Source organism: Rhipicephalus microplus, chromosome 8, assembly GCF_043290135.1.
Source record: "Rhipicephalus microplus isolate Deutch F79 chromosome 8, USDA_Rmic, whole genome shotgun sequence".
NCBI classification, from domain to species: Eukaryota; Metazoa; Arthropoda; class Arachnida; order Ixodida; family Ixodidae; genus Rhipicephalus; species Rhipicephalus microplus.
The window spans coordinates 133,371,677-133,386,016 of record NC_134707.1 but is presented as its reverse complement, the minus strand read 5'-3'; the positions used below and the strand labels follow the sequence as shown (position 1 = coordinate 133,386,016).

The window sequence follows — 14,340 nt, the reverse complement described above, 5'->3', positions numbered from 1 at the left end:
TGTATAAATGTCTAAGAAACCGGTATTATGTTTGATTTTCGTCTCTTTTAACATGTAGTCATGAAGGCAATAAAAAAAGTGGTTGTGGTACAGTGGATAGCGTGCCTGCCATTTGTTATTGCACATACTGAAAAATGACATAGTGAAAGATAACATAGTGAAAGATAACACACCACGCTTAGCGAAAGACAACGTTGATGTGTTGAGTTACATCTTGTGTCACGTTTTTAACCATTGCTTGCGTACATTATTGCACCCGTCCAGTTTAAGAAACGAAAAAGTCACGCTGGTACACAAAGAGGGTGATTGGTCTTATCCTTAAAGCTATCGGCCCATACCTGTGTTAAGCATTATAAAAACCATATTAAAAATATTCTTGGATAACGATTGTGCCTATTACTAGAAAAAATATAATGCTTTTTACCGGGAGCAATATGGTATTAGATCACACCGCTTCACACCAGCCCCTGTGTTATAACAGAAGATTAACATAGCATTTCACAACAATCTTCTTTTAGCAACTGTTTTCATTGACACAAAAAAGGCATAGTTTAGCGTCAACCATGATATTCTACTTATGAAATTAAAACACTAAGGATTTCTCAGCAACGTTTTTAGCTTAGTTTTCAACTCTATTGATCGACATCATGAAATGGTCAGCATGCAAGATTTTACGTCGTCATTCATTAACATAAAGACAGGGGTACCACAGGGTCAGTCCTGGGGCCACTGTTATTCTCTTTACATGCAACTGATTTGCCATTCACACTCAAATCGGCTGAGTTGCTGATACATGCTGACGACACAGCTTTGATAGTTACTGCCGACATCATGGCTAACTTAGACCCCACCGCGGTGGTCTAGTGGCTAAGGTACTCGGCTGCTCACCCACAGGTCGCGAGTTCGAATCCCGGCGGCGGCGGCTGCATTTTCGATGGAGGCGGAAATGTTGTAGGCCCATGTGCTCAGATTTGGGTGCAGGATAAAGAACCCCAGGTGGTCGAAATTTCCAGAGCCCTCCACTACGGCGTCTCTCATAATCATATGGTGGTTTTGGGACGTTAAACCCCACATATCAATCAATCATGGCCAACCTAGAATATAGAGCAAATGAAGCACTAAAAATATTTGGATGTGGTTTACAATGAACAAATTTACACCTAATACAAGCAAAACTAAATACACCAATTTTCACTCTCGCGTCACTCCTGTTACCGAAGTGTAAACTGCGAGTTATTTCGACTAACAATGAACAACTGCCAACCTTGCCTTGTAAATGAATTTAAATATCAGAGAATAGTGTTTGACTGTCAATTACACAGGAAAAAAATAAGTTCTATGTGTACTAAGCTATCATCTGGCTGCAGTATGCTACTGGCTGTGATAAATTATTTTATTAGCAATATTCGTCGACATTTTTATTTCTCGTTTGTTCATTGTCACCTATCATACTGTTTAGACTCAAGGCGATGGACTTTAAAACTTCCCTCGATCCTAACCACATAATCTAAAAGTGAACGCTTACTATAATAGATTATGCGGTATACAATGAACCCAGGGCACCTTTGTTTCACAAGTTGGAAATTCCACCTTTCGATTACATACGGCAACATCAAGCCACAGTCACCATCAGTAATGTCACTGCACACAGTGTAACTCTCGATGTATCTATCTTTTCTTCCTCCTCCCGCGTCACTAGATGCATGACATCGCGAAACTTTAATATTCCACCGGCTAATAACATCTATGGTGAGCACTTATTACAGTCATAGGAGCTAAAGTGGGGAGTAACACACCACTTCAGATGAGAGATAGTGGGGCTTTCTCCAACGCACCTAAAATATTTTCTACATGTAGAACAATAGTAATGACCATGTACAAAACCTTACACATAGTTTGGCTTCTGCACTCAGCAGAACGGCGGCAATTCGGAAACAATGCAACTACTACACCATCATGTCTATCAGACTACAAGGCTCATCTGCCGCATCGCCAATAAACAGCACGGCATGAAAGAGGCCAATCTCATACAAGTGGTGACTGTCTTCTCCATAAGCAGAATCCTTTACGTTGCTCCAATTATGAAACTTATGCTCACCGCCAAGAAAAAACTAAACATAATGATCAGGCGCTGCTACAAGTGCGCGCTGCATCTCCCCATGTCTACGCCCAATGTAAAACTCAATGACCTAGGACTTCACAATACAATAGATGAATTCATTGAATCCCAACGTATATCGCACTACAAACGATTAGGCCAAACTCCTACAAGACGTCATCTCATGTGCGCACTCAGCATACCTTACGTCTCCCAGTTTGGCCAGAAACTCCCAATTCCTTCGGATATTCGCGACACTTTCGTGATTCCCCCCATACCACGCATTATGTACCCTGAATATGACTTGGAAAGGCGAGTAGACCGCGGCAAACAACTAGGCAAGCGTTATACGCGAAAGCCGCGTACGTGGCGTTTGTAGGCACAGCGGTATATCCCACGCATCGGGCCGTGGCCCTCGCTGTCGCCACCGGGCTGCAGTACATAATTACCGCAACTGGCACCATTCGCGCAAACAAACCCGAAGAAGGCGAAGAAGCAGCCATTGCTCTCGCCTACGCTTCAACCTAAGCATCCTGCATCATAAGCGACTCCAAGACTGCCATCCGCAACTTTACCAAAGGTTTGATTTCCCAACTGGCGCTCCGAATTCTCACAAGTACACCTCTGCTACGTTGTCGCCGCGTTGAGATCATCTGGACTCCGGGCCACTCGGGGCTCGCGGGGAACGAACTCGCTCATGACGCCGCCCTAGCTCTCGTCCACCGGGCTCGTCATCCAACAGAGCACCACCCCTCGCGACCTGACGCGGCTGAGCGAGAGATGATAGTCTCCTCGTTTCGCGACAATGTGAGGAACAGAATGGTTACCTTTGGAGAAATCCTAATGTTTTACCACAAGGCCAGACTTAAATACCCACCACCAGACAAGTGCCTTAGTAAACAGCAGTCCACTACCTGGCGTCTATTACAGACACGCAGTTTCCCCGGTCCGTCACTGTACAGCCGTATTTACCCCGCTATTCACACACCACAATGCAAAACGTGCGGTGCACCTAACGCTGAGCTCGACCATATTATATGGGCCTGCCCCGAAGCTACTCACTCAGTTAAAAACAGCACGAACCCTACATTCACAATCACCACGGCCGAGCAGTGGGAGGCTTTGCTGCTCAGCACGTTCCCGGAGGACCAGCTCTGGGCTGTCCGGCTGACTGAAGACGCCGCCAGGATTCAAGGCCTGGCCGCCGCCTGAGGAAGGGGGTTACAGAGGGGCCTGTCTCCCGCCCCCCCCCCCCGCCGCCTTTGACCCCAGCAGGGACACTTGAATAAAGTTTCTTCTCTCTTACACACAGTTTGATGTTTCGTCTATACTTGCGTCTTTGTTTGATGAGGAACAAAGTGAATCACTGTTATAATCTGTACATGCCTGTACGTGCTGTTACGCATTTACGTCACCTCAAATTTTATTGAAATCTCTCGTGTATTCTTTGTTTTCTGTTCAAATTTTTTATACAAATTGGCATTCTGCTTGTAAACCTTTTCGTAAACTCCCTACTAGCATATGACTATAGGATTACTCAGTGTTATGAATTTACATGAACTGTATTCAAAACTACCACAATAAATCTTGAAACTTGAAATATTGAACCGATGGTTATTGTTTCAAATCTCCTTGATGGAGCACATTTTCTTTGTCTTCAGATCGTATGTGTTTTATATAATTTCTGTGATGTATATACATCACTGAACTCTTGAGTCACGGCAAAAAAAAACATTGGTTTTAACAAACAACGTGCTCTAAAAAAGAAATCTACGGGTTCAATGTAAGTGGTTTTATTTGTAAATACGATAGGTATATTTTTGGAGGTAAGCACATAATAATTAAAAATCACTCAATTAGCCAGCTTTGTGGTTTTTACTACAATGGGCAGAATATTAACATTATCCTGGTCGCTTAGAAGATATAAAAAATCAAGCAGATATTCTTGTTATATTCCGCCTAATTGTCTTTCCAGAAAATAATTGCGCACGTGACGTGATAAATATGAGGTACACAAGCCTTGGCCACCCGCTACTCAAGCGCTTCAAAGTGTTCGTTAGTTCATTCAAGGCTGCGTTTGTTGGCTTCAGCCTATTTGATAGACGCACACCAAGACAAGCTGTTGACACGTTGATCCTCCACTATAAAACTCCATAGGAATTGCCGATGAATGGACGTAGTCGTAGGTAAATGAAAAGAACAATTGAAAGCACTCGAGTCGCTAAAAAAAGCAAGCATGCGTTTGTCTTATATTTGGCGTGTTTATGCGCTTGTTTGCCTTCTTCAAAAACAAAAAAAAATATTGTTTTACTTTTAATTTTCATTTTATCATACACAGAAGACAAGGACTTGGAAGGTAAAGACACACGAATGGTTTGGTGTGTCTATTTTTCTAGTCCACGTCTGTTGTGCGCATCGAGTTAAAACACGAATGCCTGCGCACTAGCCCCTTTATGTTTTTTCTGCACAAAAGAAAGAGCAGGAAAAGGACAGCATGAAATAATGATCAATTGACAAGTTAGGGCATACTACCACAAGAAAACGTTCGAACATTCAAATTTGTCCCAATCGAGTAAGAATAAAAGAGTCTGTGATTGAAATATATTTACTTAATGGGAGCTTCGTAATTAACTAAGAGCTTATATGTGCACACAAATACCTATAGCATAAAAAAGGCAAATTTCGCTTGACTGCAAGTTTTTTAGCGGGCACACCCGGTATACCAACCAAAGACTCTATGAACCAACATCTTGATTATTGAAGCTGTAGATGCTCACAAATTTCCCTTGACTGCCAAAATGATTGAATTACATTACAATGGTGACATCTCAATACAAGACACACATTCAGACGTGATTATTGTTTACCTGTTTTTTGTTTTTTTGTTCTTTTATTTATTTCGTATTGCATTCCGTATTACCACGAAAATGCACCACCCTTTCAGACCTGTGGCAGAGTCGAGCGCAACTGTCTCTGTGAATAATCAATAAAACACTAATACATCAGAAACGCGGATTAGGTTTAATGACACAAGACGAGCGTGGTTTCCCAAAGGAGAAACATAGATCTGTCCAAGTCGGTAGAATGACTCATTTTCAAAAACTAGAACACGCGTTTTTATAGATGATCAAGACTCGAAGTCTACAAGAAAGCCAAGTCGGTGGCAGAATCAGAGGAATCAAGGGTGCCCAATAATGAAAAAAGTTTTATTGACAAACTGCAGGGTAATATAACAAAGTACACAACTTTATTTATTTATTTATTTATTTATTTATTTATTTATTTATTTATACTTACCAGAGCTCAATAGAGCAACCTGATAGACTTTCTGCCTTTGATTGCGAATATGTGCACCATGCAGCCTCTCGAGGCCAGTGTTGTCTATGTATGTTGGTGAAAACTAGAGGCTTGTTCTCCCGAACTAGCCACTTCTCGCCCGTTTTTAAGGAGTACCTAATTGCTCCGGTTGGGTGTATGGATATAAAAAGGTTTTTGTTGCTATGTTTCGGTTTATTGCGTCTGCTGTTCTGAAAAAGAGCGCACACAGTGCCCATTACGAGGGCCCAATTCACTAACACTGAACGTGATGCACGCAAGTACGCAGCAACTAGCAGCAATAGCAAATGGCGACACTGGGTCACGTACGACGACAAAACGGAACAGTGTTTGAAAAGAATGGAAACCAAATACATTGGTACTACTGGGCGAAACAAAGGGAGTTGAGTAAAAAAAAAAACACAGCTTTGCCTCAAAGGCGAAGCAATGAATGCTACAGCAACAAATTGGAAGGTCACGCGCCGAATGGCAATAACATCGAAGCGCGCCCCACGTTTCTCACGCACAAAACTTGCTCGTGGGTAGAGATAAAGGCGAATAGGATTCCTAGATATCGCTGTGTCGGAAAGTGCACCGTTTTCACAAACGGAGACTTTGCAACGACTGCAGTGACATTTCTGCGCCTGGTAACTACAAAACAATCCTTTCAGAGGAAGCTCATCGTGAGCTAAGACGTATATCTTTCCCAGTGCGAGATGAGGACGCATGTCGTGATTATCATGTTTTCACCAGTCATATACCTTCGTCATTATTTATTTATTTATTTATTTATAATACCTCAAGGGCCCCCATCAAAAGGTGTTACATGAGGAGGTATACAGTTCACAAACAGATTATTTGTTCGATGGCTTCTTTGAAATGGGCGATGCTGGAGTGGTGCACGATGTCAGCAGGAAGATCTTTCTATTCTGTTTATGTTTGCACAAAAAATGAAGAGTGATGGGCAGTGGTATGCGCACGGGGGGATATACCGCTTTCGAATGGCTGATACGGCGTGAAAGACGATGGGCTGGAACGATAACATGGTTTAGGTGCAATGCATGATAAAATGCGTGAAACAAACACAGTCTTGAAATTTTGTGGCGTGAAGCTGAGTTAACCGTGTTAGCTTGAGATTTCAGTTTGGTGACGCTGCTAAGATAGGAATAGTCAGAATAAATGAATCTGGCTGCGTGATTTTGGATAGTTTCAAGAAAGTTATTTGATGGGGATCCCAGATGGCACATGCGTATTCTAGATTCGGGCGGACTAGTGTTAGGTAGGTTAAAAGTTTAACAGAAGGTGGGGCTAGACGTAAGTTTCTTCAGAGATAGCCCAGCACGCGGTTGGCGTCATTAGTGATGTTCATAATGTGGGATGACCAGGTCAGATCTGAAGTTAGAGTGATACCGAGGTGTTTACCTGAATTAGCTGCTGTTATTTCAGAATAAAATAGGAAGTATTTATTGGAGGAATAGGATTGACGGCAATGGAAGGAAATGACACAAGTTTTCTTTATGTTAAGGGACAGCAGCCATTTTTCGCATCATGATTGAATCAAACAAAGATCCGACTGTAGGATGACAGGGTCGTTAGAATTGTGAATAGGACGATAAATGACATTCGTCTGCGAACAGACGAATGTTAGACGCTAAGTTATTGACAGACGAATGTTAGACGCTAAGTTACGAGAGGCGCCCATTGACGTCGCGCAAAACCAACTTAAGTATATGTGAGGCTAAAAAACGACCATGTGGGCACTATGAGCCTTGTTTTACATGACACGGAAATCATGATAATCATGTTTGGACCCGCTTTTTATCTTTGTCGCACATTCGCGTCACGTAATACGAAATCTGGTATATTTAAAGCTTGCGAAATGGCCGCGAGCGCATCATGACCATGGCATGTAGTCGTGTTGTTACAATACACGCACTTCATGATGCTCATATTTGCACCAGTCACATACCTTAGTCATCCATTCGTGCCCCAAAATACCATATTTCGCTTATGTAAAGCTATTGAAACGACAGCGGGTGCACGATGAGCGTGGGGTCATGACATATACGACATGCATGCCTTGATTTCTACGTCAAGGCCTGCGCCTTATCTTCGCCATGCAGTCATGTGATACCATACGAGTTTTGCCATGTCATGTGAACGAAACCGATTCGAGGGCAGGAAGACTTTCAAATCTAATTCATGGCATAATAAGATTCTCATTTTAGGCCTAGTCACTTGTACATTCATGTTATGCCATTCCAATTTTGGTATGGCTGAAATTATTGAAACAGCCTGAATAGTTCGGCGGCGGTGCACACCAAGCACATAACTAAAGGATATCTTCTTTTCCTTAGCTTGAAAGTTTTAAACTGCGAGGCGTGCACAAAGGGATAAATTCGCCAAGATACTTCAGATTGTTGACTCACTTTCGTCGGACGGGTTCCATTGGCTACACCCCCGGTGATAAGGTGATCGACATCTTTCACTTGGTAGTGGTGAAGGCTACGGCTGGCTACAAAAAGCACCCACGAACATACCATAGGGCAATATAAAAGGCCACGAGAGGACACTTCCAGAGGCCCCCGAGGCTGATTTGGGTACGCAGCGCACCAAACGGGTGTCGTGAAACTTTGCAGCCTAAAAGACGACAGACTGCAGAAAAAGCTGCCCTGAAAGCCATTTTGTAGCGACAAGGACTTCGAGACCACTTCTACGTGCGTCGTCATCTCTGAGGCCATACGTTCTTATCAATAAATATGAAGCATTTCTCAGCGAACTTCGGTGACATAGAGGGTATCTATCTATCTATCTATCTATCTATCTATCTATCTATCTATCTATCTATCTATCTATCTATCTATCTATCTATCTATCTATCTATCTATCTATCTCTCTATCTCTCTATCTATCTATCTATCTATATCAGCCTATGACTTTTAGCTCTCCTGGCCATTTCAATAATGGTATCAATACCCAATTTGGTATGGCAAGCTATCACTGTATAAAGAACTTATTTGACTAGTCATAACACGAAAATCATGTTATGTATGTTATGAATGTCATGATTTATATTTCATGGTTCTGCAGCTCTTGCGGTGATATCGTTCACATGGCTTGTTGCAAAACTAGTATGGTAGGGCATGATTGCATGGCGAACACAAGGGACAGACCTAACATGAAAATTTTGACACGCGTGCCATGTAACAACTTGACTACATGCCACGCTCATGATGCACTCGCGGCTGTTTCGCTAGCATCACATATACCAAATTTGGTATTACAGTACGGGAATGGAGGACGAAGGTATGATACTGATGCAAACATGATAAACATGAGATGCGTGTCATGTAACAACACATCTAGATGCCACACTCATGATGCGCTCGCGGCCATTTTGCTAGCTTCATATATGCCAAATTCGATATTACGTGACGCCTATGGATAACGACGGTATACATGCCATGGAAAGTATTTTCTTTGCAATTGCCTAATTTACTCATATAACTGCTGTGTTAGTCACCGGCCGTGGCCGAAGCAAAAACATTGGGAAAGATGGGGAGACAGCAGGTGGCTGAGACGCCACCGACTAATTGATATATTAGATTTAGCGTCCCAAAACCACTATATGATGACGAGAGGCGCCCTAGCGGTGGACTCCGGAAATTGTGACCACCGGAAGCTCTTTAACATGCTCCTAAATCTGAGTCCCTGAGCCTACAGCATCTTTGCCTCCGTCGAAAATGCAGCTGCCGCAGTTCGGATTCAACCTCGCGACTTGCGGGTCAGCAGCTGAGTTCCTTAGCCACTTGGCCACCGCGACGGGGCGAGGCGCCACCGAGGTGAGAAAAATCGCAAGTACTAATCTGGGTACGCCACCACCGCAGGACGGATACCATGGCATTGAGCCATGGTTAAGCGAAGAAGAGAGGAAAACCTTCGAAACAACACAGTCTCTATAAGGAGCGAATTATGGTATGTGCGCTGCTTATAAACGTAGTATGCTTGTAATCAGCTAAGCCTTTTGAAATTACTACTTTATTGTTGAATTCGAGCGTCTGATGTACTAATTTCGAAGTTTAAATAGACAGCACGTTGACAAAAGTGTGCTCTGTTTTCGGGAAAAGACGTATAATTGTATTGCCATTTCGTTTTGTGCAAATGCGCTTAATTTGATTCCACTTCTATGCCTCCAAGGCCTGTCCCTATTTTACTCCTATTCCATTCCGGCGCCGCGGAAATACGGAATGATTGCGGATTTATTCCAATTCTACAGTAGCAACTCCGTAACACTGGTTCAATGCTTTGAATATGTGATAAGTGAGTTGTTTTGTTCCGACCTGACAGTATAGATTGGTTGTATGGGCTTGGTCACTTGTAATAAACGATGCGAAACTTACTCGATTGATTTTTTTTGTCCAGTTGAGGACAGTTTGGCCACCTGGCCATTATTAAACACCTGAAGCTTGATTTAGCAACGAGAAAAAAAAACACAAAAGACCACAGAGAGTGAGCCCCATGGAAGTGCGGTTGAGTGAGCAGTAGGCTAACAAATCAGAAGAAACAAACTACGTCGGTATAATGATGATGACTGTACTAACAGCGCCATCTCATCTTGGGGTATTGCAGTTCAGTGCGCCATCGCTACTTTATTTTGATACTACACTCGAAAGGCACAGTTTCCGTTTTCTGCCCATGGCTCCGTAATTAAAAACTCCACTTGCTATCTCTTCCCCCAGGCCACCTGCGATGCCTCCAAATGCAGAAACAGGCAACTAGAAGTAATGCTATTGAATGATACGTACGATACTAGCAGACGCAAGCACACGAGTGCGAAATGCAGCGTGTCTCATGTCGCAGGAGCACGCTACGCGCGACCGTAGAGTTACTGGGTACAGTTAGAGTCCCTAACTCCACCTGTCCCCTCTTGCGGAACGCGTTTAATTTTTGCGTTCAGTTTAAGGTCAATGCGATGGCATGAATGACCTCCGCAAACGTGTAGTAATGGAACACACACTCTGTTAAAGTGGAATTACACATTAGGAAAAATGAGAAATGTAATGCACTGATACCAGCGGTCAGATTGCGCCTAAACCACACACACACACACAAAACATTTTACCTAATGAGCATCTTTATGCGCATAATCTGAAACGAGAAACAACGCCGTACCCTGTAGCAGTCGAGAATATAGCACTCACTCATTGCGGCTGAAGTTCAGGTAGGCTTGAGAGTCTTAGGAAGACAGCGGCGCAGGTCCTCTTCTGGGGGATGCAAAGCGAAGAATGCGTTGATGCGCGCGGCACTCGCTATCATTGGCGATGATGATTATGCGCCTGTATGTTATATACCCACTGGTGGTCATGTAGAAAAGGGCTCGGATTTATAAATGTGCGCTAAAAATAGCAAAAACTTTGAGGCAGCTTCGCACAAGCCTTAAGGAAAAGCATTGTTTTACCTTTTTTGGTTTTTAGTTTTTTCCAGGCTTCTTTCTATTAGTCCACTTCTATGTCTACCTCTATTTTTTGTATTTTTTCGTGTCTTTTTACTCCTATTTCTTGTTTACTTCCTTTTTGTGCTTTTTTTACATGGTTTGCGTGGCCATGCATCCCTATTCATAGTAGAAATGTTCGCATTTAATTCCATTGTCAAAGCACTCCGAGAGAAAGAGGTATTAACTTCTCAGTGTCGCGAGCGCGCAATCAGTTTGCTCGCTATGCTATACGTCGTTTCGCCTGCCGTATCGTTGACATCAAGGCGCTCGAATAACAACAGGAGTAAGTTATCAGTTTGGCGCGAGGATTCACTGAATATACCGCGTTATGCAAACGAATGATGACAGCATACGAATGGCTGTCCTCCGCACAAATAAAGCAAGAATAACAAAATAGGGGGACCCTGAAACTTTGCCTTTAAAAGTTGAATGCGATATTGATATTGTGTTCTATTGTCTTTTATGCAAACTTCTAACACGTAGTGTAAGAATTGTTTCCGGACTTGCTATGCACCCACTACGTAGCATTAAAGGTGCAGTAAGGTGTGTGCCTGTTGTAGTTGGTGACTTGCTTTATTATGTGAAGCCACTATAGTAATCCTATGTTCGGGCGCCCGATGGCAATGTAAGCTTGCACAACGCATCATTACAATAATTTTTCATGTTATATTGTAAAACTTGGATACAGGACGTGTGTGCTTTTAAAGCATAGAAGTTACTTTAACTGCATTTAAGTAGAGGAAGATATTTTCACTCTATGCACAAGTAGAGGAATAGCTCTACTCTTGCATTCAGTGAAATAACTTCGTCTTTGTGCGGTGCTTTAGCCTGGCCATTTTTCGAGTGCAGCGCATGATTGTTCTGGCTTACGTGCACATGGGTGTTCTGGTTTACGCGCTCAGTAAGGACACAACCACTTAATAGGCTAGCAAGCAAGGAGCTGTTTACTTACAGTTACCGCGCGGCGCGCGCGTCCTCTCTCAAGGTGGCCGGGCGAGGGGAGATCATCTAGCTTTATTAGGGGGTAGTCTACCTGGTACATCATTTTTTTAGGTGATGTAGTCAGCAAAGCGTGTCGCTCTACGTGGCCTAGTTGATCTTCTGAGACTCTCCCTTCAGTATAGGGCTTTACGTTTCTTTCTAAGCTGTGTCTGTCCCTGACTGTCGCTATAAAACTCCAACAGTGAAACTCTGGGTGATAATTGGTACTAAATTTTACGCATTCTTATAAACAGCACATTAAAAAAAATAGACGCGTAGTTCTGGGATAGACCACCCAATTGCCAGAAAAACTACAAGGGTTTTATCCCTAAACTCAGAACTCAGAATTTGTTATTAGGTATTATATTTGCATCTTTTCAATTTTCCGGTCATGCAAATGTGCTAGTTTCTTGGTCACGCAAAGACGGTGCGTTCTTTTTCACAACCGATGACACCAATGCCGACGCCGGAATCGCTACGAAACGATCTTTTTAACGCTATTGCATTAGTAAAGCTATCTTATAAGGAAGCTATGAAGTTATGTCTTCTCCGCGAAATGCGAACTACAAAAAAAGGTGTTGTTAAAATTACAGTAACATGAGACTGAGAGCAACGATAACCGTGGTAATTGTGCTGTAGCACGTGTTCTGGATCGACTCGATCTCATTGAACATGCCAATGTCTCAATTCTTTGACTGAGCGTGAATATTGAGTTGGTGAGGCCCAATGAGACCATCAAGCACACTGTGACGTTCGAAAGGTAACTAAACCAAACCACTTCATTAACGTCACGCTATTGAATTGTACACAGATTACAAACGCTCTCCCAATCACATGTGCAAAGCTAAAAGCTCAGCCAGCGAGATGCCAATGCATAATCTCTCACAATCCCAGATGGTTTATTCAACATTCTAGCGCGAAGCACCAGACACGCAATGAACAGCTATTTTAATTTACCTACTAGTCATACCCTATAAGAGAAACGTTGATTGGAACTTCATGAAACGAAAATTTGGAACAAAATACTATTGGAAGTTAGAGTAGCACGCAACTTTCAGCTCAGTGCAAAATGTTTTGTTTGCAGGATCAATGCTTGCGAATAGTTTGGTTTCGTTGTTTGCTTATCATCTTCGGTGGTGTATTGAAGCTTTTACCATTATACAGGTTGTAAGAATATGACCATTTACCTGACTGATCACATATTTTCTGTCTGATTATTTTTGAATATATATATATATATATATATATATATATATATATATATATATATATTATGAGACTACGTCCGGTACGGCAGAAACCAGGTTATAATTTCCAATCCAGATGCAGAAGCCCAAGAGGCCCAACCCGCGTGACATATGATGATGATTACTACAATGGTTTTTCATACAAATGAAGATGAAGTACATAGTCAGCGCTCACACTATTTCCCCCCCCCCCCCCCTTCGCCAAAGAGGGCAGCAAGTTAGATAAGGTTGGGACGCCCAATATATGGTTTCAGTCTAGAGACGTGGCTCATCTTGGTTCGGCGGCGACAACGATCAGAAGCCGCATTGACAGGAGCAACGCGATAGTTGACTACAGGTGTTCATTCCAGGACGGTGTATGGACCAAGATATTGGTGAAGGAATTTTTCGCAGAGCCCAGGTGCACGAGCAGGTGTCTACAAAAGGACTTCGTCGCCTGGGTGGAACAAAACAACTCGAAGCGTTGCATCAATGCCACTTTTTCTATTGTCCTGAATGGTAGCAGTGCTGGTACGGGCGATTTCACGGCAGCAGTTGACGCGAGCGGCGAACTCTTCCGAGAGATATGAAGATGGAACGGAAGATGTGGACAAAACGGTGGTGTCCAGAACAAAAGTCGGTACATGGCCATACACGAGAAAAAAGTGGCTGTAATTCGTCGTACGCTGTATGGCAGTATTATATGCGAACGTGACGAAAAGAAGTATAGTGTCCCAGTTTTTGTGATCGGGTTGAACATACATAGAGATCGTTTCGGACAAAGTTCAGGGAAAACGCTCAGTCAGACCATTAGTTTCTGGGTGATACGCTGGTGTGGTCTTGTGGATGGTGTAGAGGCCTGGAGGACTTCAGCAAGGACATGTGAAAGAAATGTCTTGCCAGGGTCACTAAGAAGCACACGCGGTGCGCAATGTCGTAAAATTATGGCGCCAAGGAAAAAATCGGCTACTTCAGAGGTAGCACCATACGGAAGAGCTGCCGTCTCCGCGTAGCGAGTAAGGTGGTCCGCGGCAGTAACAATCTAACGGTTACCAGCTGGCGTAGGCAGAAGGGATCTGTATAAGTCTATGCCCACAAACTCAAAGGGAGTGGACGGGCACGGCAGTTGTTGCAATGGTCCCGCGGAAGGCGACGTGGTACCTTTTCGATGATGGCATGACGCGCAGGAAGCGACGTACTTTGCGACAAAAGTAGGGAGGCCAGGC

The 14,340-nt window shown here is 43.1% G+C and overlaps 1 protein-coding gene across 1 annotated transcript in view; it reads right to left on the bottom strand.

Annotated features, from left to right (window-relative positions):
* The window catches only part of LOC142768377 (uncharacterized), a 166,625-nt gene that overhangs the window by 111,578 nt on the left and 40,707 nt on the right, over positions 1-14,340 (bottom strand). The window lies entirely within an intron of this gene.